The sequence below is a fragment of the Phyllostomus hastatus genome, unplaced genomic scaffold (assembly GCF_019186645.2).
Source record: "Phyllostomus hastatus isolate PE091 unplaced genomic scaffold, TTU_PhHast_1.1 phas_scaffold_21, whole genome shotgun sequence".
Taxonomy (NCBI): Eukaryota; Metazoa; Chordata; class Mammalia; order Chiroptera; family Phyllostomidae; genus Phyllostomus; species Phyllostomus hastatus.
Window position 1 is genome coordinate 23,016,510 of NW_025334017.1, and position 21,672 is coordinate 23,038,181.

At 46.0% G+C, this 21,672-nt stretch overlaps 2 long non-coding RNA genes across 2 annotated transcripts; one reads left to right on the top strand and one right to left on the bottom strand.

The window, feature by feature from the left end:
- Nucleotides 1–5,490: 5,490 nt before the first annotated feature.
- LOC123833125 lies at nt 5,491–8,878 on the bottom strand. The gene is made up of 3 exons (XR_006788174.1): nt 8,664–8,878; nt 7,039–7,154; nt 5,491–6,062 (listed from the first exon to the last, which is right to left on the bottom strand). It is a non-coding gene; the product is annotated as an uncharacterized LOC123833125 (long non-coding RNA).
- Nucleotides 8,879–11,424: 2,546 nt separating this feature from the next.
- Nucleotides 11,425–13,146, top strand: LOC123833126. The gene is made up of 3 exons (XR_006788175.1): nt 11,425–11,572; nt 11,728–11,797; nt 12,989–13,146. It is a non-coding gene; the product is annotated as an uncharacterized LOC123833126 (long non-coding RNA).
- Nucleotides 13,147–21,672: the final 8,526 nt, after the last annotated feature.

Sequence of the window (21,672 nt, forward strand, 5' to 3'; positions counted from 1 at the left end):
GCCGGGGGTGGTGCGGTGTCAACTGTCAGGGCAGAAACAGGATTACAGAAATTTGATCATTCAGTCTTAAATATTAAAAAAAAAACTTTCCCTAATTTGAGGGGAGAGGGTAAGAATAAACTTGATTCCATTTTAGATTTATCAACATCTGCTTCTATTCCTCAGTATCTGTGTTCCCAGGAAAATTCCACCCCCATCTGCCAATCCCTTAGACCTGTGGGTTTAAGAAGGAGGACCCACAGATTGGTTCTGATCAGCTTCCATCACGAGAGTCGGCCCTTGGTTTTCAGTGGGGAGCAAGAAAGGGACGACACAGGCAGCCCAGATGCCCGATTTAACCGGTAATTCCGAATCCTCCTCCATTTACTACTTTTTTTTCATTAGAGGTAGCAAGGCTCAGCCTACGTTTCGGGACTGGATCTAACCAAATGTGAACTCATCAGAAGGCAAGCAGGTGGACGTAGGAAGGACAACGAGAAGTTGGGGATTGTTGGCTTTTCCGGAACTGACAATCGGCCGTGAACTTGCTCACTCTGTTGGTTTCATTTAGGAGAATCACAGCATCAGCACTGTTGGATTAAATTGGGGGCTGCCAGGAAGAATTTTTAGGAAGGCCAGCTCACTCTTGGTTCACCACTAAAAATCACCTCACAGATCGAAGACCCCCCCCCCACCCCGCCCCGCCCCCTACAACGGGTTTGAGTGACTGCAGGCAGAATGAAGAGATGGAGCAGGAGCTGACCTCCCGAGGCAGAGGCCCTTCTCATTTGTCTCAAGCTTTAAACTCTACCCGTTTGAGCTTCTGATATGACACAGTCAACCAACCACTGTTAATTCCTTAGACCCAGTCCACCCAAAGGCCCTTCTGTAGGCTCCCAGCTGCCTGCCATTCACAGCTGCACACGATGGAACCAAATCAGACCCTGGTTCTCACTACTCTCCAAACCACACACAACCACCTCTGCTCAAGTGTACCCACTGGTGCTGGAACATGTCTGTGCTTCCTACCACCTTGCCTTTGTTCTTATCATTTTTTTAAAGATTTATTTATTTATTTTTAGAGAGGGAAGGGAGGGAGGAAGAGAGACAGAGAGAGAGAGAGGGGGAGAGAGAGAGAGAAGCATCAATGTGTGGTTGCTGGGGGCTATGGCCTGCAACCCAGGCATGTGCCCTGACTGGGAATCGAACCTGTGATGCTTTGGTTTACAGCCCACACTCAATCCACTGAGTTACACCAGCCAGGGCTGTTCTTGTCATTTTTAACCCCCTAAATTCCTCACCCTCTTCTCTTGCAGGAAACATAGCTAATTTTCAAGGTCCAGCCCTTCCATGAAAACTCCCATTTCCCCAGGCTCGAAGTGATCATTCTGTCCTGCGACAGCACGTTGCCAGTGTATGTCTTACGACACTTACCACATTATGCTTTCTATTATATCACAGTAGCTTATGTCCCGTATGACTTTAATGTTCTCAGAAATGTAGGTCATGACCCACTAGTGAATTTTGAAATCACTTTTGTGAGTCATGACCTGAATTTTAAAAAATGAAATAGAATAAAAGAGAACATTTTAGAATACACTACATGTAAACATGTTTCTTACTTTGGTTTATGGTCAGGAAGCTTGAAAGCTTATGGTCAGGAAGCTTGAAAGTGCCTCATGTGGTAATGATGTTTTCAGCTTCTGTGTAACAGGCAGCCTTGATCCACCAGCTTAAATAATCAAGGAGGTATTACCTTATATAATGAGAAGTCTGGAAGTAAGGGAGCCCTAGGCTGGTTTATCAGCACCTTATTGATGACATTAAGGACTCAGGTTTTTGCCATCTCTGTCATCCTCCCATCTGCCTCCCCTCATTTGGCTAGATGGCTGCAGGAGTTCCTTGTATCACAACAACATCCAGTGGCAGAAAAAAAAAAGAACTACTTATTCTTTGGAGCTCTTTTTACTAGGAAACAAATCTTTCTCAGAACTCCCCAACACCAGCCAGACCTCGTCCCATTTCCCTTTGACATAAACTGAAATACAATGAATGCTATACCTAGCCAAGAGTGGCAAGAAAAAACAAAAATTGGTCTAGACGAGGATAAGTGCACCTTCTCAGAGCACTTGGCTAGTCATGAAGACGTGGAAAATTGCTGGACTGGAGGGAGGCAAGCAAACGCATCTGCCAGCCTCACACCAGGTGTGTCGGGCGGGATAGAAACAGGGTCCCCTCCCTTCTCCTCATAGTCTCTGCAGCGCCTGCCGCACAGCAAGTCTAGACAGTCACCTCGATTTCCAGTGATAAATTAAGTCATTTTGCCTCAAAGTATAAATATTCATGGGATACATAGATCAAATATCTAATTTGAGACACTGAAGGCATTCTGCAGGCATAATTTGCCGATACAGAGCTCACTAGAGGCAAAGATTTTTCCTGTCTTAACTTTTTTATTGAATTTTTTAAACGTGGAGGGCTTGATTAGCAACATTGTGCATTGTAATACCATTTAAATGATGAAATACATATTTGTCACAATGCAGATGGCAACTGAAGATGCCACAGATGGAACTGTGGCTCTGGGGAGGGACGGTAAATGTGTGGCAGTGGGTGTGGAGAGAGATTACGTCATCTCAGATAGGGGCTTTCTTTGGGAGCCTGGCAGGATTACTGCTGAATCATTCAACAAGGCAAATTATTGGCGTGTTAGTTGGACAAAGGTCCCTATATTTAAGCTCTTGTTCCATTACTCTTCTTGGCATCTTTCTGCTTATGTTGCCATTTAAGGCCAGACTTGAAGATGTGAATACATAAAATAATCATATCTGTTAGAATCAGTGACATAGAGTATGGAGCCTGTGCTGTTTCTCCTGTCTTGTATGCACATACATGTGCGTGCACGCACACACCCACATGCGCACGCACACACACACACCACTTTATCAGAGAACCCACAGGTTCAGAGGACTTTGAACTGCAGAAAAGGGTTTGTCACTGACGTAGTTCGAATCTTTCTATCTGCTCCTGTGACAAATGCAGGTTCCTCCCATCTGCCCGGAAGATAAGACTGGCCTTGTAAATAAATGTCTTGCAATTCCTTGAAACACAGCCTTGGTTCCGGAGTAACACAGCAAACCTCAGGATGCTGTAGGTGCATCGGGTTGGCCCCTGGGGAAGGGAGACTGGAGCTCTGCTCTTGCCTCTGCTGACTTATTACCTAGTCGCAAGGCTGTGCTGGGTCTGTGCGCCTCAGGTGTGGTCCCCGCTGTGCCAGAGCTTGCTTGCAGTTCCACATTCAGTTTCACAGGCTTCGTTTTTACGAAGGTCCTTGGCAAAATAGATGGTATGCTTGCAGCCAGAAATGATGGAGAAACTATGAGGAGACGACAATACAATAGTAGTGATTTCCATTATATAAGCTTTCATATACATCATCACATTTGATTTGCTCCCCCTATCAACCTTAGACGGTATTTACACTCATTTTGGAGAGACTGTAGAGAATGTAGGCCAGAGATTGAGGTCGATGCCCAGAAACATTCTTAAATGTGTTGTTTAACAGATGGCTTGGGAGAACACAGAAAAGGAAGTACAGATTACAGAGGGCTCCGTGGCTTCACCCTCATTTCCTTTCTATGGCATCACCCCAGAATTGATCATAAGAGCTTGCCATGTGCTAGGCACCATGTTAAGTGTATCAATGCATTTAAGCTTCACAGCAAACCCTGACGTGGGTGCTCTTAATATGTCAGTTTTACAGATGAGAACATAGAGCCTCAGAGAGAGAAACAGTCTTTTTTTTTTCTTTTATTTTCCCCTGTTTGGGGCTATCCTCTGTTTTTCTCCATGTTCATTATCTTGTTCTCATTCTTCAGGACTCAGCTCAAGTGTCCTGGCCCAGCCATTGAAGTAGACCATTGGCTGCTCTGGCTGGGTACTCAGTTGGTTGGAGTGTCGTCCCAAGGCACCAGGGTTGCTGGTTGGATACTCGGTCAGGACACATATAAGAGTCAACCAGTGGGTGCATCAACGAGTGGAACAACAAATCAATGTTGCTCTCTCTCTTTCTCTTTTCCCCTCTCTCTCTGAAGTCAATACATTTTTAAAAAATATAACCCATTGGCAATCTCAGGTGCCCTGTCACACTCCCCCTGTTCATTTCCTTCATGGGACATATCAGCATCTGTAGATAGCTTGTTTACTTATTGATTTGTTTGTTTATTTTCAGTTTCTACTACTCAGATATAAGTTTATGAGGGTAGGGACTCTGTCTCTCCCATTTGCCCTGTATTCTAGTGTCTGGAATGTAATAGGTACTCAATAAAATTTGAATGAGTGAATGAGTGCATATCTGAGTAAGCTAACCAATGGGAATTTGACGAGTTTGTCATAATGCTACAGACCAAGTTTGTAGACCTCTCTGCTCACATGTTTCCTCACTCATCCACTCAGCAAGCATTTATTAAATTACCAACGGCACCAGGCACTGAGGTAGGTACTGAGGACTCAAATAAGCACAGTCTCTGCCCTTGAAAACTTCTCCTATGAGGGGCATAGAAGGTAGTTGGGATGAAGTGGGTTTATTTTTTTAAAAAGGACAAATAAAACTATAGTATAATATGTACATCTTGTAATAAAGTACAAAGTGACACACAAGAAAAATAAGAGACCCCCTAGATGCCCCTGTTAAACTTGGGAGACTTCTGCAGAGCAGGTGACTTTGAACCTGACCTTGAAGGAGGACCCTGGACTGTGGCGGAGAGAAGAACATGTGCAGAGGCAAGGAGGGGAGAACTCACGGGTATACTTGGGGAATGGCATGAACTCATCCCCTGTCCTATACTGCTGAGTCACATTTTGATCTCAGTTCCCAGTTGTTAGGAGGGCCATTTACCAACAGAACTCTCAGTGGAAACGCCACGGAAGTGGGGGTAGCAGGGCAGCAGAGGTGTGTCTGAGCAGCCTGTGAGGTCTCCTCTAAGAGCAACATGACTCGTGAAGGAAGTCACCAAAACACGGGATGGAAACAGCCATATTCCCACCCTCAAGGTAGAGAATGTCCTAGTGAGAGGGTTAATTATAATCAAAACTTGTAGTTTCCAAAACATCTTCTCAAAATGATCTCATTTGATCCTCCAATAGCCTGCTAGATATTCTGAAGCTCAGTAAGACCATGTATTTGGTCAACAGTTACAGAGAGACTGCCAAGCCCTGCAGACCTGGACAATGCAAGGAGGATCAGCCCAGCCTCTGACCCCAAAGCACTTACATGCAAAGAGGCAATGAGAGAACTGTGTTAAGTATCGAGACTCCACTCTGCACGTAGGTAAGAGATTTAGCCCAGGGGACACAGGAGCTGAGTGCTGAACATGTGGCCAGCTGCATGGGCTCCTGAGTCAGGCAGTCTTGAGTTCAAATCCTTGTTCTGCACTCACTTGCTTGGATAATTAAACGAAATAAGTAGAAATAAATGAGAAAATGCGTGTATACTAGTTAGGTTATACGCTGGTTACTAAAACAAAGACTCTTAAGTAGATAGTGACTTTAATGAGATTGAAATGTATTTCTCTTTCACATGTACACAGAGCCAGGTCCTGTGGCTCTGCTGCAGGAAGTCATCCAGTCCTGGGCTCCTTCCTGCTAGTTGCTCTGTTTCTTCTAGGGGGTTGACCTCATCATTGGGTCCAAGATGGCTACTGATCCCAGCACATGCTGTGTTCGAGTTCAGATGCAGCTGTTCAGAAGTAGCAATAGGAGGAAAAATAATATGACCAGGACCTGGTCCTCTCTCCACATGGCTCCCCTCTCCTCTGAACGTTGGCCATATTCCCAGATAAGCTCTCCCATCGTGGTTATAAGGGGGTTTGGGCAGCTCCGTACTTCATGTGCTTCATGTCCAGGGTCTCCTTTCTGAGAGCCGAATAAAGGTCTCAGTCCTGACTCTCAGTAACCAGCACCAAGCCCAGTGGCCAAGGGATGGAAGAAGTTGGTTTGCTGAGACTAATCAGGGCCGCTCACAACTACATGGCTGAGAGTGGATGAGGAATGAGTCCTCGCACAACATTCTCCATAGTGCTGCCCTGGAGAAGAGTGAAGAGATGCCAGGTGGTTAAAAAAAATCCCTTACTCCTTCCTCAATTATATGTATTTGTTGGGTACACAATCCATAGCAATAATCATTGAACTCCACCATGTAGAAACCAATTTTGACTATGCTCCCAAGAAGTACCTTTATTTGTGAGTACTAATAACACATCTGCCAGTCTACTGCTATAGTGCCGTGGTAAAGGCTGCTAGTGGCACCCCAGTGTTCGTCCCTTCCTACTTCACTAGTACAGCATTCCCCAGTGGGCACATGACGTGCAGAGTAGACTATATGAGGCCATGTGACCAAATTCTAGCCAATGAATTGTCAGACGCGTAGGGTGGCAGTTCCCAGGAGGTGTCCTTAGTGGGCGAGGCACGCAGTTCTTTGCTTCTTTCTGCCTCCTGCTGCCCACAGTAGACAAGAAGCCTTGACCATGAGCAATGCCTTCATAAGGAAGTGGTAGCCACATTTTAGAAAATACGCCTTACCAGCACTGGGCAGCTTGCCCCCAGACTGCATGTACAAGAGAAAGAAGTCAAGTTCTCTCTTGGTGAAACTGTTGTTTTGCCTAATCTCTTCTTTCTTAATCTCAGCCGAATCTGATCTTACTTGATATAATTACATACTATACATTATAATACATGTTCCAAAATAGATATAAAAAAGGAAGAGATCAAACAACTATATATGGAATTTCTAATGTTTTCTGTACCCTACTGGGTAGAGTCTCACGCACCCTTGCCGTGCACCCCTGGCCCCTTCATTTTAGAGACTTCTAGCCTCCTCGGCCCTTGCCCAGTGGGGCCCACAGGGTTAGCTACATTTGTGAGTCTGCTGCTTCTTCCAAGTCTCCCCCCCTGCCCCCCGCAACCCCCACCACTACACTCTGTTCCTTGAGGCAGGGGCCCTGAGGCAAGTCCTCCAAACCACCTAGTGCAGCCAAGGGTGGAGTCCCTCCCAGGCCTTACCTTCTGTTGCCTGCTGATGTGTCATCCTGACTTTGCTTTTGCAATGGGGAAGAAGACCAGAAAATCGGATGGGAGTGACAAGGAGAGATGTGATCTGAACTCGAGAAGTAGGCAATCTGTAATTGTCAGAAAAAAGGATGTGCAATTCTAGCCCAGGCTGCTGCTGCTGAGGTCCACCCACTCCCCAGCCAACTTCCAGAGCTCCAGACTTGGGCTAACCCACTAATGCCATCTGGTTCCACCGGGAAGGTGTTGAGGGAGGTGGGGAGATGGGGAGGTAGGGAGGTGGAGAACTTTGTTGTTTGAGAGCTCTCTCCAGGCGCTGACTTTCTCTTCGCAGAAAGCAATGCCTTTGGCGGGGGGGGGGTTATGTCTACTGTACCACATCAGAGGTTGTCAGAGTGAACCCAGTTCCATGACCCTGAGGCAGTCAGAGGGTCTACAGACCCCCTGAAGGTTGTGCCCGGAAAACCAGGCCCCACCTGGTCTCTTTAGGAACCGGTAGAACCGGTGCTCCCTCCTCCCCTCCTTCCCTCCATCCCCTTGAGGCACTGGTATCCTGACTGTACCACAGCTTCAAAATCCCTGACTCATGCCATCCTTGAGTTTTAAAAAAGAGCTTATTCAAGTGGTGTAGGCTGCGTGCTCCACTGCTTCCCACTCAACTCAGTGCTGTATTTAATTACAGCTCTCGTGTGTGTGTGTGTGTGTGTGTGTGTGTGTGTGTGTGTGTGTGTGTGTATGTCAGAGGGGTCAGGGAAGGAAGGGGCTAGGGAGGGGAAGATGGGCTCCTGAAACTAGAGGGAGAGGCCCTTGAGGAAAACTTGTGTTGCTTTCATCACAGAAGCAACGTTCTGGTACCCAAAGAATGGCTGGCCCTGCACCTCAGAGCTGGGGATATAGGAAATGAAGAAGATGCCGGGGCCACGCAGGTCTGCTAAGGAAAAGCGACTGAGCTTGGGAGGGAGGCATCTCCCCCATCACAGGCTGATGGGCTGTTCTCCTACACTTCTAGGTAGCGAGGCTGTCATGTGGTTTGCTAGTAACCATGGCAACAAACCCTGTTCCTGAAGGGTAAGGAGAGAAATCCCACAGAAAGAGATCACGGTGCTGCTGACTCTAACTCCTGTTCTTTATTGGTGCCATGGCAATTGATGTTGTTACAGTTATTGAGGGGATGGCAGTAATTTGTTCTCTTCTGAGCTGGAGACATTGGCTTCTTTTGGTTTGCCTCCTGGTCCCTGCCTCCCATATTTTGGAACAGTCTCTAAGATGAAAGACAAAAATAGCCCTCTTCAAAGGAGAGGATGCTAATGCACAGCATGTTTTTAAAGACGGGCTTCTCATCACAAAATGTCCACCTCCAGTAACCAAAACCTTGCGAGGGTTCTGCTCACTCTCCCTGACCACAGCAAAAACACTGGAAGCCGATGGAGAGAACACAGTGCTGCCTGCCAGGAGAAGCTGGAGGGAGAGGTGCTTGGTGTTCTGCACGACTAAACAGCAGTGAGCGGGGTGCATGCCAACCCAGCTGCTGCGAGCTCTCGCCGCTCCCTGGCTCCCAGGCATAGCTGCTGGAGGAAGTGGCTCAGATAGTCTTTGTTGCACATGAAGCACATACTTACCGTTTAGGACAACGCACACTTTTCAGTGATGCAGCATACAGCAGCCAGACTGCTGCAGGGCAAGGTGGGCACACACAGTGCTCCCTCGAGCTGCAGTGTCAGCTGTCTTTACAGAGACTGGCTGGAGGGGCTGCTCGTTAGGGGGATGCCATCGCCGACTCCACTGTTCACTGCCAGTGCGACCTTGGACGAGTCACTGAGTCTCTTTGGGTGTCAGTTTCTCTATCTTTAAAAGAGGCAGAATATTATTTCTGTCACCTCTTTCACTGGGCTTTCATCATAATCATATATGATAATCTAAGGGAAAGTAAGCAAAAACTATAGATCCCTTCATGGTTTCATTCTCTTTCTTCTGAGTTGTAGAAGTATCCATTCTTAAAGGATTCCGAAGGCTGGAATGAGTAATTAGGCCAAAAATCTGTGGTAGAGCAAAGCTTATAGACATTGCCATAACAGGGTTTTTAGTTAACATTTAATGAATGCAAAGCAAATAGCCTAGCGCATTTAATTCTAACACCACCTCCAATGGTATGACAATTTCCATTTTACAGACGAGGCCCAAATTCACATAGCCGGTCACGAAGTCAGGATTCAAGTCTTGCTGGTCTGATTTCCACGCCTAAGGTCTTAATGCTGCTGGAGCTTGTGCTGGGGCAAGTTCATTGAAACGTTCTCCAGGCTGTTAGAGTTGGGTCGGCAGGGGTTTCCTGTCAGTTCATAGGGCAGCATGGGGTGTGTGTGTGTGTGTGTGTGTGTGTGTGTGTGTGTGTGTTAGAAAGAGGTGGCATGTACAGGAACCCAGTCTCCATTCTTCCCCGAGCATAAGCTGGTTTATAACAAGAAACAAGGCATACTAAACAAATTGAAGTCAGTGATTTATATAATGGGGCAATGAAACAAGAGCATTAGGTTCAAGTGAAGGTGCAAATGAATGATCAAATAGGCATACACAGCAATTATTCATTTACCCTAAAATATTTACTAAGCACCTGCCATGTGTAAGAGGTTTAGCAATGAACAAGACAGATGTGCCCCATTTTCTCACAGACATTATGCTCCAGTTAGGAAGACATACAGCTAAACAAAGGACACTAAGAAATCTTCTTCCTTTTAATTAAAATTGTGGCGGGAGGATGAACGGTGGTGAGAGAAGTGACTTTTAACTGAGCACGTCCTATATGCCACTGCGTAAGGCATTTTAATGGCTTTATTCCATTTAATTTCACAACATGGGCTAAGCGGAGTTATCCCTTTTCTGTAATGAGAAAGCTGAAACCCAGAGAATTTGTGATTTACCAAGTTCAAAGACCACTCAAAACGAATTTGTGGAGCCACGACTGTACGCCTTGCCCTGTTTCTGCTTTCCAAGAATTTATAGATGGGAGATGCAGGTGCAGAGACAGAGGTGCATCAACAGTGGTTTATGTGCAGTAATAGCGAAATGTTTAAGGCATTATGGGAGCACTCAGGAGGGATCCTCAACACCCCCGGGAAATGCCCAGAGAGACTTAGGGAGGTTTGTGAGGGAGAGGCTGAGGGCTCAACTGAGTTCTAAAGATGAGCTGGGATAGCCAGGTCCAGGGTCGAATGGTAGGGAGAATGGCAGCCTCTCAGGCAGAGGGGCTGCCATCAGCAAGGATAAAACAGGCTGCGGAGCAGGGACTGTGGACTGGGCGTTGTAGGTGGGGGGCCAGGCCCTGGCAGAACTTAACTTTGTATCAAGAAATACGTACTCTAAGTCCCATAGTTTACCCTGTAGGCAAAGAGCTCAAACAGGGGAGTAATATGGTCAGATGTGGGTTTCTGATCGATTGCTCTGGCTCTTCTGTGGAGGAAGAATTTGAGGTGGACAAGAGTGGGAACAGAGCGACTCTTTTGGAGGCTTAACAGTCATCAAGGCAAGAGATAATAAGACCCCAATGGAGGTCAGAGGTCCAAGTGATGGAGCGGAGGCAACTGTTTGGAGAACTACTTTAAAGGCAAAATCTTAGAATTTAATGGTTGATTGTCTTTGCTATACAAGATGGATGTGAGGGGGGCATGAGAGGGAGGGGAGTGGGGTAAGTGGGGGAGAGACCCCTTCCCAGTCTCAGTGGTAGAAAGAGAGATAGTAGGAGAATCACCAACTGAGATGGAAAATGTAGGGGGAAAAACAGATTTGGGACACATGGTGGCTATTGTCTTTCCAGGACCTTTTGCATCTCTTGTCCCCCTTTATCCTGAGAACAGACCCAAGAAGTGGAGCCGTGACCCAAGCTGGGCATGTCAAATTCACTTTTAGGAACTTGAATCTATGCCGTAATATGGTCCTTGCCTACCAGACCGCAGGCTGTTCAGTGATTTTTTTCCTGGATTCTAGGAACCATCTTGCTATTCTTCCAGTTAAGGAAGGATTAATTGTCCTTTAAAATGTGCACGAGCTAGACAGAATCAGTCAGTCCCTGTTGTTTGTAACCAAAGTGCCTTAATGGGGAGATGAATTCAGCTCTGGACATGCTGGGTTTCAGGCTCATGAGACATCCATGTGATGACCAGCTCCTCCAGGAAATATGAATCAGAGGGAAAGGTCTGGGCTGGAGTTATCAGCATATGAATCGTGGTTGAAACAAAGAATGAATCAGACCACTGAGAAAGTGTTGGGGTGAGAACACAAGTAAGCAGAGGGCGGCAACCAGGAGGGCAACAAAGAAAGGCTGAGAGAGGAAGAAACAGGACTTCGAATGTTCAGAGAGTGCCCAGGAGAACCAGGAGAGCACGATTTCACAGAGACCAAGGGAAGGAGGGTTCGAAGAATGTGAATAACTGAAGATTCCACATACAACCAACCGCCAACGTAAACTAGGGGCTGAACTTTGGACTTGACAAGTGGATGGTGGAGGATCTGTGGGTTAGTGTCCCTCAAGGAAGATGTAAGTAAGAAGCAGCCAGGGTGTGCGTGGGAGGTGAGGAAGAGGAGGCAGTGGCTGTGGGGGAGGTTAAATGGAAGCTTAGCTGTGAGAAACTAGATCATGCTGTAGAGGAGTCAGGACTAGCCTGACTGAAAGCTCATACTCCTTTTACTCAGAACCTGCTCTCCTGTGGTCTGAGAGAATGGGGGTTTGGTGAGGAGAACCCCAGCAGAGCAGTCTTTCCAGGTCAGTGGTTTTGCCTCTGCCAGAGGCATCACGGAGCGGGGCGTGGCTAAGTGTGGGAGGGGCTGGGGAGCATTTGCAACCTTTCTTGGCTGGTGGCTTTCTTGTGCTTGCTTCCTGCTTGACTTCTTTATAGACCGTTCGAAAACCCAAACATCAAGACATGAGGAACAAGAGGAAAAATCTGATCTACCCTTTTGTATTCAAACTAAAATCCCCTCCCTGCCCACCTGTCACCTCTCAAAAAAAGTTCAGGAGTGAAAAGAAAAGAAAACCTCAAACTATGTCTGAGAGGTTAGTATTGGGAGGAGGGAACTAGCCTCAAGCGTGTGTTGCCTCCGGGAAGGCAGGCTTGGTCCACCGTGCTGACTAGCACTTCAGAGACATACTTTTTCTTTAGATATGTACCGGCAAACGAGGGACAAAATGAAGTCGAGCCAATGATATGCTCTGTTAAAAATCATTTTAAGAATCCTTGAAATTACAAAATGTATATATGCTTATTATAGAAATTTTGGAAAATACACAGAGAGACCTCAAGTATCCTGCAGTCCCATCACCAGTAGTACCATCTGGGGATATTTCCTTCTAGATTTTCCCTCACATAGGAGGTCCCAGTTTGGGGAGCTGTTCTTACGGCACATCCACCAATGTCAGTTGCAAAGCTGATCTCAGGAGTGACCGCACAGCAGGTTCCTAACCACGGTGTGTGGGGGAAGGGAAAGGGTGGCACACTTAGACGCAGGGGGAAAGGTCCACTTGATGGTCTAATTTTAACCTCTGTGACAAAGAAGTAGCAACAAGAGGAAGAATGAGTATGCTCCCAAGTTAGACCTGGAACCAGAAATCCCGACTGCAGTGCCAGAACTCTGCATCAGACAGATGGCTGTCATAGGACAGGTGGCCTCACTTTAAGAAACCCACCATTCTTCTCTACTCCACTCCTAATTTCCATGCCTGCCGCATCACTCGTATTCTATTTGTTGTGGCAGGTTGGGCTATTGTTGGTTCATCTTTACTCCTCCTGCCATGTGATAGAATTGGCCCATACAGCCTCACCCCACTGTCTTTGGACTTAGCCATGTGACGTGCTTTGGCCAATAGAAACATTACTGGAGGTGTTGTGAGCAGGGGCTTTAGGTATGTTTTCATGGCGTGGCTAACTCTCTTGCACTTCTGCCATCTGCCCCACAGTGAATTTGCCGGAATAGCCTCTGGTTCCAGAATGAGGAGACAGTTGGAATAGATCTGAACACAACTGGCAGCTTGGAGACAAGCCTGGTTCCAGCCACCCAAGAGAATCATAGCCAACCTGCACACCCGTAAGCAATAAATTAAGTGTTTATTGTTGCAAGGCACTGAGATTATGAGAGTGCTTGTTACATGGCACTTCAATAGCAGACACCTGACTACTATAATTGCTCAGATGTGAAACTTCAGTCATCTTTGATGTCTGCATTTGCTTTATCTGGAGGCATTCCATGTCAAGTCCTCTAAAGTTCCTTCAAATCATCTTCCATATCTGTTTCCTGATTCCCATCCCACCGCCATCGTTTCCATCACTTCGTATTTGGGCTCCTGCAAGGGCTTCCTTAATGAACCCTCATTCCTTCCCCATCCAATCTGTCTTGCACGGAACTGCTGGGTTCAGCTGCCTAACAAAGCCTTTGCACAATGGGAAACCTCCACGCAAAAGCCTGCAGAGGCTTCTATTTTCTTCAAAACTGAGGCAGCTAGGCAACTCAGGACTAAATTTTATGTATGACTTTCATAACCGGCTTTAGCCTAGAGTTCTGGTGCAATTCTCTCCCCTGCTTTCCACAGCTCTTGTCTTTTATCCTTATAGGATGGTCCTAGTGACTATGGGTCATTTTACTTCAATTCTTCTCAAATCATTTTTTAGAAGTAACAAATATAAACTCCTCACATCAAGGTCAAATTTCTCTTCCTGATCTTTTAAGCCCTTCTATAATTTGTTCTCACATAATCCATTAATTAACACACACTAATAAGTAACAATAATAACATTTATTCAACACATATTGAGTTGCTTGTTATGTGCCAGACATCACTTCAAGTGTTTTATACATTTTATAGATTAGGATTAGGCTCAACCATGAGTAGAAATGGCCCCAAATAACAGTGGCTAAAATATTTATTTTTCTCTTATGTAGAAGTACAACAGTAGGCAGTGAAGGACTGATATGGTGGCTTTGCTCATGAAGGCTTCAGGGACATAGGTACCTTCCAGCTCACAGTTGTACTATCCTGAGGGTGTTGCCCTCATCCTTATGTCCAAAATGACAGCTAGATACCAGGCATCATATCCACATTCCAGGAAGAACCCTGGCCAGAGGTCACTTATATCACATTGGCCAGACATAGTTATATGGCCCATGCATAGCTACAAGGGAGCCTAGGAATTGTGGTGTTTATTTTGAGAGACTGCTTGATTAGTTAAAAATTGGTAGTCATTACTATGGAAAAAGAGAAAAAGGGTATTGTGGGGGGTAACTAGTAGCCTTTGTTGCAGATATATTCATTCACTTAATCCTCAAGACAATCTTGTGAGAAAGATCCTATTCTTATGCTCATTGTACAGATGGGGAGACTGAGGCATAGAAAGGATTACTACCTTGGCCAAGGTCACACAAGGTGAACTCAGACAACCTGCCTCCACAGCTTTTCAACACACCATGCCACACAACTTCCATGGGAGTGAGTCAGGTGCTCCTGAAGGCTGCAATTGCCTTGTGTGTCCCCCAGCTAAGCTCTGTCCTGCTCCCCGCTCCCCCACCTCCCTTCAGGCTCTGCTGAAAACTGCCATGATGCCACTGTCTTGGCTTACTTGCCCGAGAAGCAGAGACACGGTCTATGGCAGCATCAGAGTATGGACTCTGTCTAAGGAGTACAATATAGTGATTAAGAGCTTGGGCTCTGAAGTCCAACAGAATGAGGTTTGAATTCCGTGTGACTTTGCACCAGTTACTCAACCTCTCTGAGCTCATTTCCCTTGTCTGTAAAATGAGAGCTTTGAGAGAAGTTGCCTCATGGGACCAAGACCTGAGGCCAGAGCATGACACACAGCGAGTGCTCTATTTACAAGGAAGCTCCCGTGATTGTGCCAACATACGGATGCTTCCATCTTCCAAACAAAAATGCCTTAAATACACAGGAGAGAGGGACCCAAACTGGAAGCCCTTTCCACTGATGCCTCCCTCTCTTCTCTTGGGAATCTGCAAGGGCTGCTCGAGAAGAGCATTTCCTCTACAGCTCTGACCCTTGAGACGTGGCCCTAACAGCCATTAGAAGCTATAAACTTTGACTCCCTTGGTTTGGAATACAAACTGGCCACCCATGGACTCTTACTGGGGGGCGAGGCTATGATTTAACAGATATGAAATACTGTTCTTGGACAGAACACAAAGCAACAATGGTATCTACCAAAGGAATGATTTTTATTGTGACACAAAACATTTGCTATCAGAGCACACATAAATCCAGAGAACAGCTGCATTTTCAAAAAAAACAGATGGAACACCTTTGGTGACCTGAAGGGAGGCAGGGTAAAACAGGCCACACAATGTTAAAATTCAGTAATACTTTTACTGAATTTAAACAGACATGAAAACCAGGACAGAGCGAGAAAACACATGTTCACGAACATGCCTTCTCAGGAGCAGGGCCTATCATGATATTTACTGGTTTATGCAGAAAGACTGGGTTCTATTTGCTGGGCTGGGAAAGGTGCAGTGATGCCCACACCTGACCATGGGAGAGGGAGGGCCTCCTGGCACCCACCTTTCTGCCCAAGTCGGCCAAGCTGCCGTGCTCCTGGGAGCTGCCTTTCCCTGCCTGCAGGTCCCTTCTGAGACATCGACAAGCGGTGCTCCACCCCCACACATCCTCTGGGGCATGCACACATGGATAACCCAGCTCTGTTCATTTTCTATTACATCTGTTCCTTCCAGTCCCTTCTGGCCTCTTCCACCCTTTCTGCCTCATTCTGGGGCTAGTGCTGTAGTGTCCTGACAGCTTACAGTCTCTCTCCTCTCTGCTGCATGTGACCTCCAGTCTCACAGCTGAGAGCCTTGAAGGCTGGCCTTTTATCCATCCTGCCTCTGAGTGTAAATTATTCTCACCGTTTTCAAAACCATTTTCAGAGGTAGAGGATTTTAACTATCAAGATAGCCCATTCCTTCTCTGAGAGTTCTATTTTTTTTTTCTGCTGAATCCAAATCTATGTTCCCGATAACCTCCACTTGGTTGAGATATAATTAATCAATCATCTCCCTTTTACAGTTTTTCTTCTCACATGGAATTCTTCTTTTTCTCTTTGTGGTACACTGTTGTCTTCTCAGTATCAGTTTTCTCCTTCTTCAAAGTAGTTTTAGCTGGGTACGGTGTTACCAGCGAAAGACTACATTTCCCACACTCCCTTTCACCAGAGTGTAGCCATGTGACTAAGTGCAGGCAGAAGTGCCGGATATAAATAGAAACATTGTAAAGAACTTCCTCAGAATGTCCTTAGAATGACTAAGTGGTACATCTCGGTCGCTTTGTCCCTTCCTTCTGGCTGAGCATGGTGAGGACAGGAGCCGTCACCTTGAACATGCAATTGGAAGCCTTGTGTTGAGGTCAGAACAACAGCTTGGACAATGTGCCTATCTTAACTATTGAGAGAAATGAATAGCTTGGTGATAAAGCCTCTGTGATTTGGACTCTTTGTTACAGCAGCTTAGCCTGCACCTAATCCTCTCATCTCCACTTGTGACAACCCCACTCATTCTGTGAGGTTGCACCTAGCCAGGAGTGTGTCTCGTCATTCTTTGAACCTGTGAAGCCCTTTGCCCTACCTCTTGTGTTCGGCCTCTATTCTCCCTTGTACCACGTGGATCTGTGTGTGAGTCTTACATGCTCCTTGCAGCTCAAAGAGGAGAGGGGCCAAACTGCAATCATTGCTCTCTATCACACTAAGCCTCATACTGTCTTGTACATGACTGGTTCTCAACAAAGGAGTTGAATGAGTGAATATTCTCCATTGTCTGTATGCACAATGAATTATAACAAAATGAGCAGCTAGTAATATGTGGTTAAATAATGTACCCAAAGACCACTAGACAAGAGGTCATTGGCAAGTTGGAGAATGAGGTGCCTGCCAATCTGACAAGCTGCTGGTCTTTCCCCTGGTCAACATCTGCATCAACTTTAATGAAACAGTCAATATACAAATCATACCTGTGGGTCACCATGCAGCAGTAGACTAGATAAGAGAGTCAAGAATCAAAAAGTTCTGTAGTCAAGGAAGATGGGTGCAGATGAAATTCCAAATATCAAAGTGGGCTAAGGGAAAGAATGAAGAGAAGCAGCTCAACTGAAGACTGTACTTTTAAAAGGCTTAAGGGTTTTATTTGACTGGAAGCCCAGTGTAAGTCAAGAGTATGATGTGATGACCAAAAAACTTCCGTGCAATTCCAGGCTAATACGTTTTTTCAACAACTACTTACTGAGTGCCTACTAAGTGCTAGAGGCTGTGCGGTCCTCACTTTCAAGGAGCTTACGAAAACACGGCAGGTATTCCACCTATAGCACAAGGTAAAAGCTTTTGGTGCTGCAAAACCAAGGAGTTTAGCTTGAGTGTGGGCTTGTGAAGACCATGGGATGATCTGGTAGGAGTGTTTAGTACCAACATGCAGTGGGTTCTGAGTGCCAGGCTAAGGAGACGTGGCATTATGTGAGAGTAGGGGGCAATGGGAAGATTTTGCAGGAAAAAGAAGATCAGTGTTTTAGGGAGATTTCTTTAGAAGCAGTCTTTTGGGCAGATTTAGAGAGGGGAGATACAGAGTACCTTAGAATTAGAGGTAGCTTTTTAGAGATTGTCTTGTTCAACATCATTTTACAAATGGGAAAACTGAGGCTGAACATAGAAATCACGTACCTAAAGCCACAGAGAGGCCCAGCTGAACCAGGACCCAGGACTGGAGGCTTCTTTGCCCAGGGGGTGGGGGAAGACAAACCAAAAGCAAACAGACTCTGTATAGCCATTGGTGATTAGGGAAGCATTTCTGGGGAGACACAGACAAAGAAACCAGCTACGGGACCATTTCCATGGTCAAGGTGAAAACTACTGAGTAGTGGAAGTAGGAAGAGGGTGAGCTGTGAGAGGAATTGCTTGGAGGCTGGGGGTCGGAAGGGAAGGAGGGCAGGCAAAGTGACTGCATTTTCAGGGCTGGGAGACAGGAAGGAGAGCAGTGGGATTGATGGGCCCTGGAAACACAAGAATGAGGAACGAACTGCAGGAGTGCCAGTTGCGGGGGGCGGGGGGGGGTCCCATTTTAGTAAAAGGGTTACTGAAGACTGGAAAGTGTCAGTGGAATGTGTCCAGGATAGGGCAAGCAGAAAGCACCTCACAGGAGGGAGTGATGGAACTGCTTAGTCTGGAGAAGCCTAACTAGACTGCAAAGGGTGGAGCTGAGCAGATTTAGGGAGAGATATGTTCACCGGCTTTACATATGTGGAGGCTCTTACAGAGTGTTTGTGAAATCGCCTCCTAATTAGCATGACGCCAGTGGAAGGTCCCGTTGCGTGGCGCTGATGCAGGCTGTGGAAAGGGTGTGGGACAGATAATTTGGGGCAAATTGTTGCTCTGTGAAGCAATGTATCAACGGAAGAAACAAGGGCTTGGGAATCTCACAGACCTGGGTTCTAGGCTCAGGTGCACGCTGTGTGACCATGGCCAAGTTGCCCAACCTTTTTGTGCCTCAGTTTCCCCAAGTCCAAAATAAAGAGGCTTAAATGACTTCAAAGATCCAGTCTAGGTATACATTTCTTGGTATTAAAATGGTGGCTTATGCTTATAAAATAAACAGGTGCAAGTTTCAGGGCTGTCTTATTTGAATTTTGGTGCTGAACCTGTACTAATATTGGTGACGGAGTATGAACAGCCAGGCTGCTTCTGTTGCCCTCGACGATGGCATGTAATGATGGAGCAGAGCTGACACGTTCACAAAAGCACTTCTCCCTCTGAGTAGGAGTGGCAAATAGTCCCATTTAGCTGATATCACTAATTTTTAAAGAAAACCATATGAGCAAAAGAGAATGGAATCAGAATGTGGGAGCTATGAGTCAACCACTGAATTTCAACTGCATTAATTTTACATTATAAATGACACAGCTTCAGAGTTCCTTAGATTTCTTTTATAAAACTTGTGATTTTTCTTTGAAAAACCTCATCTGGATTCATTCTAATACACATTAAAAATACTGAACATTTACTCCCATCCTAAAGCATCTTTATTTATTTTTTAAGGACTTTTTTTTTAAAAGAAGAATTTATTTATTCACTTTTAGAGAGAGGGGAAGGGAGGGAGAGAAACATCAATGTGCGAGAGACACATTGATTGGCTGCCTCTCATACACCCCAGGTTGCGGACCTGGCCCACGACACAGGCATGTGCCCCAATTGGGAATTGAACCCATGACCTTTCGGTGAGCAGACCAGCACTTGATCCACTGAGCCACACCAGCCAGGGCCAAGAGCATCTTTAAAACAATGATTGGGCTCTTAGCAATTTTCAATATAGAATCCATTTTCTAGGAGTCTTATAAATTGGACACTACTTTTTGTGAAAACTAGCTTCTTCCTACAAAAAATAGCCCTTGTTACTCTTGTGGGATTTTTTTTCCTTTTCAGATTGTTTTGTGATGGATAATGTTGCTTTAAAACACTCAGCATTTCCATTAGAAATGAAATATTCAGGAGGCTTCTCGATAAGCAATATTTATATATAGTTTCTTCAGTCTTAAGCACCTAATATTTAAATAGCAGAAATGAGAGACTGTTTTCCTTCACAGCGGTAGAGTCGAAGGGCGTTACCAATTTTCAGGTAGAGAACTGAAACGGAAGACCTAGAGCTTACATAAGGAAGATCTGCACTTGCCATCCTTACTTCAAAGCAAAAGCCCCAGAAGCAGAAAAGAATTTCAAAGCCTGACTTTGGATTATGAGAAATAATTCTATCAAATCAAAGTTCAGGACAATCTTGGACTGCGGCAAGAGGAACATTTAGCACATCGTTAAAAATAGATGTTCATTCTCTTTTAACTATCGACAGTTCTTTAACATCTCACATTAGCAACGCAGAGAGATTGGACCCACTTCCAAGTTCATTCTCGGTCACTTAACCCTTCCTAGCCTCAGTTTTTCATCACCAGACTGGGGGCAATATTATTTATTTACTTCTAGGGTGCGAGGCTGACATGGGATACACATGTGAAATGCTTTGCAGATCGTACAAAAACACATCAGAGGGTCTTCCCGTTGTCGACGGGGTCTGTCTGCCGTGGCCGACACCACCGGCCTGGGGAGGACTTGGAGCTGCTGTCCCATCACACACCCTGTCGGCATCAGACCTGCAGGCGGCATTCGGTTTGCAGTCGCATCACTCGGGGGGAAAAACTGCTCTGCAGATTGCGACTGCGATACGGTGCCGTTCCTTGGCACAAACCTCCCCCTTAAACTAATTAAGCTCCACGCAGGTAGGAAGAATATGCGATTTTAGATCTGCCATGTGGACCTAAAGGGCAAAATAGTCTCCGGCTTTTTATTTTTTTCTTGCAACGGAAAGCAGCATTTTCTTTGTTTAAAAAAGGAAAGCAGGGGGAGGGGAGTGTACGTGGATTTCTTCAAATGCTTGGGAAAATTGTTTTAAACAGCTGCAGGAATAAAAGCGGGAGCACTAGGGAAAGATGTGCTAAATCTGAAGGTGTGAGCAAAACACCCAGGAACCGATGGAAAATGCTTTGGTGACAAGTGAGGCGTGTAATGGCAAGAAAGCAGAGTGTGTGCACATCAATGACTCGCGTGTGGAAAGCAGGCTTATCCTCTTAATTAGCATAGCTACTGGGAGAACCCTCTCCCTCCAGGTTCTGACCATTTCTTCCAGCCCAGAACCTTTGCGGTTTCTGCAATGTCCTAATGAGGCTGTGGGCCGGCTCTGAGTGGGGGCTGGGTGGGAACTGCTGACCTCAAGGCCGCCTCACACACCGGGGCCCAGAGTCCCCTGGAGGAGAGGCCAGCTCGGGTGGTCGTGGCCTGCCGTTCCCTCCAGCCAGCCAGATGCCCTCTAAAGGAGAACCAGGGAGGGTGCAAGCCTTTGATAATACCTTCAGCCAGATATCCTTGAAGGAGGTAACGATTCCTTTCTCCCTGACCTGCCCACTTTCCCTTCTGAAATGTTTTACTTTGCAGGAGTATGCTAGAGAGACTACTTGTTTTTCCCTTCATTCTCTTCCTTTCTTAATGGAGTCTATTTTTACTGGTTGACCAAAATACATCTCCCAGCCTTCCTTATGGCTGGTGTGTGCATGCGCATGCGTTTCTAAGCGCTGGGTGCAGCTTCTGGGGAGAGGCCGTGCCCTGCCTCTCTCCTGCCTGCATGTGGCTGTGGTGAGCCATCTGGACCATGCAGGTGAGGGCCATCCCCTAGGGATGACAAAGCAGTAAGACAAGCGGAGCCTGGGTCCGACACCACGCGGACACAGTACTGGTTCCAGGAGGCAGAACTGCAGACTGTTAGGTGAGAGGGAGATAAACCTCCATAGTGTTTCAGCGGTAGCTCTCTGCTACATGCAGTTGAACCAATGGTCAACAAATGCACCTTCTTGACCCAATTTTACCTTCTTACTCTGATTTATAAGCAAAGAATAAATTTAACTTTGCCTATATTTGGGGTAAAGACATTTGTAAGGGTCCCAGCAGTTGTTCCGTAAATCTGGTTTTTCTCCAAAAATATTCCAGAAAATTCATGATTGGAAAACTGGGTTGAGTAAGGCATAAAAATGGGACTTCTCCACAGGGGATTCTTTGGGCAGCTGAT